This window comes from Schistosoma haematobium, chromosome 2, assembly GCF_000699445.3.
Source record: "Schistosoma haematobium chromosome 2, whole genome shotgun sequence".
Taxonomy (NCBI): Eukaryota; Metazoa; Platyhelminthes; class Trematoda; order Strigeidida; family Schistosomatidae; genus Schistosoma; species Schistosoma haematobium.
In genome coordinates this window covers 41002023-41009945 of record NC_067197.1, presented here as the reverse complement: position 1 = coordinate 41009945, position 7923 = coordinate 41002023, and positions in this window count along the sequence as shown.

Sequence of the window (7923 nt, the reverse complement as noted above, 5' to 3'; positions counted from 1 at the left end):
ATTTGTTTAAAAGTAAAACTATAACCTTAATAAAATGAAATAAATGAAAACTTGAAGAAACATGTATTAGTTTAAGTCTAAAGTAAAGAGTTTAATACAGATAGATATACAGATAGAAAGGGAGAGAGGGAAGGAGGTAGATAGATAGATAGATAGATAGATAGATGTTAGTTTATAACGTTGTAAAACATGTTTTCTTATCAGAAACACAAGAAACTATTTTGTTTACACAAAATACAAAGTTTAGTGTTTTTCTTTTAGTAGGATGAACATAAATAACAGCTTAGTATTCTCCTGTATACTAACTGCCATTACTATTGTTACTATTACTATTATTATTATTATTATTATTATTATTATTATTATTATTATTATTATTATGAACTTGCTAACCGTTGCTGATCAACTCGTTTTTTTTTCATTTTTATTGCATATATATGTACGTATAAAGCAAGGAGCTATTCATTGTCACACCTTGATTGCTCATTGTCCATCCCTTCCTCTTGTCTAATTTCACCATACCTTGGCATATACTTATTATTATTATTATTATTATTATTATATTAATTCGCCATTTAATTTGTAAATGTTTACATCTCACTAATTCAATTGAATATACAGGCTCTGAAACAGACAGTCGCACACACACACATACAAGATAAAGATACCTCCCTTTATTTAGTGTATATAACATAGAATTACAAATTACATTTTTATATATTTCATGTATTTAAACAAAATGGTAATTTGTTTATTATTATTCTCCTTTTTTTTAATGATTATTGTTCATTTATTTAACTGTACCATTTCATTCATTGACAATCGACAGTTGATGAAAGTGAAACGATCAAAACATTCAAATTGTCTAATCTTTTTTCTCTTCTTTTCTTTTTTCTTTTCTTTTCTTTTTTTCTTCTTCTCTTTTTTCTTCCTTTCTTGGGTGGAACTTGTTCATTTGTATGATTATTAATTTTTGTTATATTTATGTTTAGATAAAAAGTTCTTTTCCTGTACAAATGAGTATGAGTTTCCTTTTTTTCTCTTTTTTCTTTCTTTCTTCTTCTTCTCCTTCTTTTTATCTATTTACTTGTTGTTTTATTTTCTTTATTAAACTATATTAGACAAATACAAAATGTAATTGACAATTTATATGTGTATATTGTATGGTTTGTGTATTTACCATTTATGTAGATTATTAAAAGTGAATTGGTTGATTTGATACAATCTATTAACAAGTGGATTTATCTTCATATAACACACCCAAAAGATATGATTAATTGTATATTATTTTGTATATGGGTACGTATGTATGGATGGATGGATAGATGGATGTGTGTGTATGATATTGTTGTTTAAATAAAATATGAAGAATCATTATTTCTCTGTTTGTATAGATTCGTTTAATTTGTACATTGTACTTGTTATGGATATCCTAAAGATTGTTTTTTTTTTAACTATCTGAACAATGATACAGTTGTTAATATTGACATTAGATTATCATTGGATCATATCACCAATTCACTGAAGGTAGATTGATGGCATTAGGTATTAATTAAGCAATCTTAATGGTTATACATTTGTCGAGAGACTTGAACATTTTCTATTCGATCACTAAAGTGTTAGGTGAATACTGATAATATATCTTATACTAGAACGAAATATCATTGTCAGTTCTTTCTAGTTTCAATTGATACCTACAACGAAGATCAATCAGTGTAAAAGATAATCCACAAAATATTATGTACAACCATTAGTTCTTTTTGTAAGCAATGATGGATAGTAGCTAGCAGTGGAATCCAGTTCGACGCGCGTTTCGTCCTATTTGGGACTCGTCAGTTGGATGTACCTGAGTTGATGTTCACTCTGGGACTCGAACCCAGTACCATTCGCTTCAAACGCCATTGCGTTATCCACTCAGCTACTGAGTCAGATATAAACAAAATATCCAATTAATTGACAACATTTGTGGTTAGAAATCTTTGACTGTTACATACAACATGATGCAACGTAAATGAATATAAGTTGTATGCAATTATATCATATTCACTTAAATACTGTTAAGTTCAACAAAGAAACTTAAACAGTAAATGTATTTGTAGTAACCATAGAAACATGGGAAGGGAGACAAATGAAAACATGAAGTCAATAACAACAGACAAAATTTGTCGGTTGGATCATTTTTTCGCTTCCAATTTGTACGTTAAATACATGAAAAACATATTATTATAATTTATTACAACTAACGAAAATTATCGCTTGGTGTACTTAGAGTTGTTCGATTAAATATGAACTGCTTTCTTTAAGGGTTTATGAAGATTTTTTCAATTTCATGATTAACATCATCGAATAATCTTACTTAAAAGAAACCCACTAAAGACTAGGAAGTAATGGATAACTGTTTTGTTCTGATATAGGAGACCATAACTATGTTTGTCCACTATCCTACCATCAGGAATCAAACCCAAAACCTCTAGTCTAACCATTCGAGAGAGAATTTTTGGAGTTCTTGTGAGAAACTGTGACCAGTAAAGTTCAATAGTTAGAGTGTGAGGCAATTACCAGTTAAGTTAAACATGTAAACCGTTGAATACTAACTCAATGATATAGAAATCAAGCACTCTGGACTGAAGGTCCTGGGTTCGATCCATGGTGAGAAGATTGTGGATATACACTCCTAGAGAGTCCAGTATGAGTACAAGGCAGCTATCCTGTGCCTCCTGACTTTCATTAGTCTTTTAACTATGATCATTCCGTTATGTTAGTTATAAAGTATTCGATTCAGCAACCTGTAGAGAGTTATTCAAATTAGTCTAAACTAACTCCAGCTTTGTAAATAAACTCCATAAATCCCATAATCGAACATTATTCACATCTTTGTAAGGACTTGTATTCTGTTGTTGTCGATATTAAAGATGAAAACTGATCAGTAGTTAGTAGGATATGTACATCCGGAAAGAGTGCGTCAGACTAATCACTTACAGTTCTTAATATCGACGACTGGAAAGTCTAAACCCTTACAAATAAAATTTATACCCATTCCAAAAGCAACCAGCTATCTAAACTCTTTGGTTTAATGAATAAGTTACTAGAGTTTGAAACAATATATACTGGGTTCGAATCTAAGTGTAATCATCAACACTGGTAAGCACCAAGTGCATCCACCTGATGTCTCATGTAGGATGAAATGGGTATCCTAGATCCCACTTCTAACCAGTACTCAACTTTAAACTATTTACTAGTGAAGATGTGATTTATTAAAGGTGAATATCAGAAATCTTTAGTTATTAGCCATGATCAAATATGTCGAGAACTGAAACAAGTATCATCAGTGCTGAGAATCAACACTGATGTAAATAGGTAATGTGCTAAGCTCCAACATCTTGGCTTCAACTATTGGCAGAGACTTGTTGTTGTTCACAACCAAGTAGACCCTATACAAAATACGCAAAATAACCGTTTCATGTCCCCTCACTTCACGGTTGTCTAGTTAAAACCAATTCTTAATAAGAAGAATCTTCAAAATGAGCTATCTCTACACAAACCTCTTCTTATAACGAAAACATAGTATTTCATTAATTTGTTACTGACTTTACTGCACCAAGCAGTGCAAGTAGTAATAGTATCATTGTTATCGAGATTATATCTTCCTCTCTTTCTTCTCCTTCTTCCTTTCCAAAAGCTAAATCACTTTTCTTCTTACATCTCCACAGATCGGTTACTAAACTGTCATAAATGAAAGTTCTTTTTAGTAATAATTGAAATAAAATAGTCAATATTTAATGGAAAATAATTCCAAAACAATAGAGCGAATCAGTATGAATTAATTGACCAGCTTCTCATATTTATTAAAGTTTATTACTCAGGTATATTTGAAAAGCTGCGACGTATATACTACTAGGTAATTGGAGTTATATTTGAAATCTGTGATGTAATACTACAGCTTATTGGTTAATGCACTTGTTTCTAGATTATTTTCACATGTTCAAACTTTTCCTTAACTTGAATTTAGACAGGTGGTGAATATCACTAGACCTATGACAAACAGTGTGATCGAAAGCCGAATTGATCAGCCTAGAATTAGTAAATAATAATGTATGATGTAACAGAAGCTGATGTATAATATTTATTTTGGAATATCTTATTATTTCTGCAACGACGATCTTGCAACTTGTCCAATAGTAAATGCAACTTCGATATTATATGTCCACCGATTTTATCCAGTTATCAAACAAGTTTCAATAACATTACTACAGTAATAATAATTATATGTTCACTAGTGGCAAATCTTGCGAAATAATTCTTGGAGTTCTTATGAGAACCTGTAGTCAGTAGAGTATAATCATACTGAGTGTGAGGCAATGACCCACCACCGGGACAGGAAGATGATTACGCAATGTCACAAATTGACTGAATTTAAAAATACCAACCTTTTCATATTCACTCTGGGGTAGTTGTGAGATATAAAGGTCCTATACTCGATTACTGGTGAAGTTATGGACGTGCAACATTGAGGAGTGTTATACTGGTCCGAAACCCTTTCTTAGTGTTTCATAGTTTTCGTTGGCTGTCTAACTAATTTTGATCCATGGTTTATACCATACGATAGAAAATCTGTTGAGTACCACTTGATTTCAACAATCCAGATAACTCCTCACCAAAGCAATCAATCAATCATTATTTTGAGCTAAATCGCACAATATACAAACACAACTAACTAAAAACAATATATTTTTTTCATGATATTTTATTATTTTAAACAAATTGATTCTTTTTTCTTAGTGGATAACGCATTAGTGTTTGATATGAAAGTCACTGGATTGGAGTCCTAGAATGAACATCAATACTGGAGTTGATGAGTCCGAAATGGAACGAAATGCTTATCTTTGATTCTATTACTAGCCCTTGTTCAGTTATGATAAGAACTCATAACCAAATGATAACATCCGGGTAGTTCGTTTAGAATTTACATATAACAAAAGATTCTTTAACATTAGCCGATATAAAAATACAAACTTTTACAAATTTCATTCAATTACTTACATATAAACAAAGTATAAAAGCTCCCGTAATATGTTACATAAATTAAACTTATTCAATCTATCGCCTCTCTATCTCTCTCTCAATGTCCCTCGATTGTCTTCCCCTTTTCTTATGTCTTATCAAAATTTCTAACTATCAATCTATAGAAATTATCTCTTCATTTCAACAATGTTCTTCAACACATGAATATACATCTTGATCGGCTTAAATTGTCAAGACTAATTAAATATATTCCATTGTCTACATGAAAAATGTATTTACTCATATCTATATATACAGGTAAATATAAATATAGGTAGATGAGAAGTGATTGTTTTTTTATCATGTAGAAGATAGATAAACAGACAGTCTAATAGATAGATAGATAGATAGATAGACAGGTGAATATGATTGATAGAACTCATCATCTTTTATACACATGACTGATTATAGAAAACAAGATAGTAGATAGTAGTAAGTTTATTTAATTAAATATCAAGTAATAATTCAAGTGACTTATAAAAGAATTACAGTTATATAATGATTATCCTGATACTTGTCAATGTTTACTTATTAACGATTCTCTCTCTCTCTCTTGCTCTCTCTCTTTCTCTTTCTCTATTTCTCTTTCTTTATTCGTTAAATAAATACACATGTGGTCATCAACAAGAGAAAAATTCGTTAAATAAAACTAATCCATTTTTATAATCAACATCTTCATCAGGTACACTTAAATAAACACACACACACACATTAGTATATATATATATATAAGTGTGCAATAAAAGAATGTGTTCAATGACCATAGTAAAACAAATTCAATACTTTAGTATAATCTATCTATCCATCTATTTATTTATCTATCTAAAATGGATTATGAAGTTACTTCTCAAGCACGATAGATATATAGATAGATAGATATGTATTTAATAATATGGGTAGTTTTAAATCATTATTGGTATCATAAATATTCTATCGTTTACGTAACCTTGTAATAAGAACAAACTTTAGTTAAACAATATGAAATGGATGTGCTCACTTCGCTTTTTTTTTTATTATAATAGATGTATCTTTACGTGTATATGTATATATTACTAGACAATGAATGGTTCAGAAGTATCGATTTTAATAATAATAATAATAGTGTTGTGGGCTTTGGGGTCAGAGCGAGTGAAGGTTTGATGTCCATATGAATAAAAATAAACAGAACACATGGTTCTACAAATGATAATGAAAATAATTTTTTAGAAAAAAAACTTGTGCTGTGATTCCCATACGCATAATGAAAACTAAAATAAACTCTTGTTGACAATGTAACCAGGTTACAATAAAGCTGTAGATATTGTTTCTAAGGTTGAATAAAGTAAATATAAAGAAATAATAATCATCGTTATTTGAATGATAAATTTACTAAATGGTCTAAAGATATTTACAATTAGCTGATTATTGGGTGGTAACAAATCAACTGCATATATGTCAGCCTTGTAAGAGGTTGGTCGATGCCCGAGTAACAGGTTTAAATCATATAGAGAAAACCAGTCTTTTGAATATTGCAAGTACATCTTGCTAAGTAGTGCCACCTAACACGAAAATTAGATTGAGGTTTTTTTTGGAACTTACTCCAAACATCTGACGACTCTGAAGGTGATTGTACTAATACAACCGTGCATTTAACTAAACAATACTTACAGATCAATTTCATTGACATGCAATAATATTGTCTGGTGAAAAGATACTTGTAATTAATCAAGTAGACAACAATGGAATTAGCTGCCCCACATCTGAATGGTGAGATAAATACAACCTGTGTGACTTGACTCTCTATTAAATCATTGAGCTATTCAATTTCCAACTGTCATAATCATTAACTTAGTGGTAACTCATGTCAAGTTGTATAGCTCTTATTGTTAATCAATAAGTGTAGACAACTCTGCATTCTTACACTGAATCATTAGTAATAAATCTGATCTGTGGGAGCATGTGATGTGGATTTGAATACCACGGAGAGTAGAATTTCTCTCAACTGTTATCAGAACACCTTGCTGGTAAGTGTTAACTGATGCATCCATTGCATCTGGTTGGTTGTACCCAACTACATAACATCAAAAATATGTACAACCCAACAGTTATTTATTAGTTTAGTAACCAAGTAATAACTTAGTCAATGGAATTCAACCACTACAAATAACTAGACAAATACAATATTAATTACTACTCGGTGGGTAGGCATTGTTGATTAGTCTTCAACAAAGACGAACTAAACTGTCAAAGTGTTTGTTACTATTTTTTGGTGTGCTTCATTTGATCTCAGCCATTTGATCTAAACCATTTTATACCTATTTTGTCTATCTATCATAGACAATGGACAATGTTTGCGCAATATCGTTAATTGATTGAAGTTAGAATTGTAAACCAACGAGTGCTGCCTCAATGGTCTAGAATTTAAGCTTGAACCAGAAGACCAAACATACTGAATTTGATCGCTTATGTGGTCATAGATCCATAATATTGGAAAGTCCAAAATGGGATAAAATAGTCATCCAGTGATTTCCTATCCTCAATAGTTATCTAACTAAGATCAGTCCATAATCTAAACTATGGACACTCGAAAATTTTTAAAAACCTTCTAAACTGGAAAAATATTATTTCATTTTATACTGCTGTCAAACTTCTCAAGTGTTTTCATTCAAATTGGAATTATTAACCTCTGTATACAACCCGTGATTTTGTGATTATTCTAATGTAAAGCTTATGATCGTATTCAAATATTTAGTTCAAGAAGATTAATCTAACCTAAACTATTCCTAGAAAGTCTATGTACAATAATAAATTATATTAAAATGAATAATTATGCTCAAAGTTACACTGTGGGATGTGCTACTGATGTCGACAGATATAAGTAGT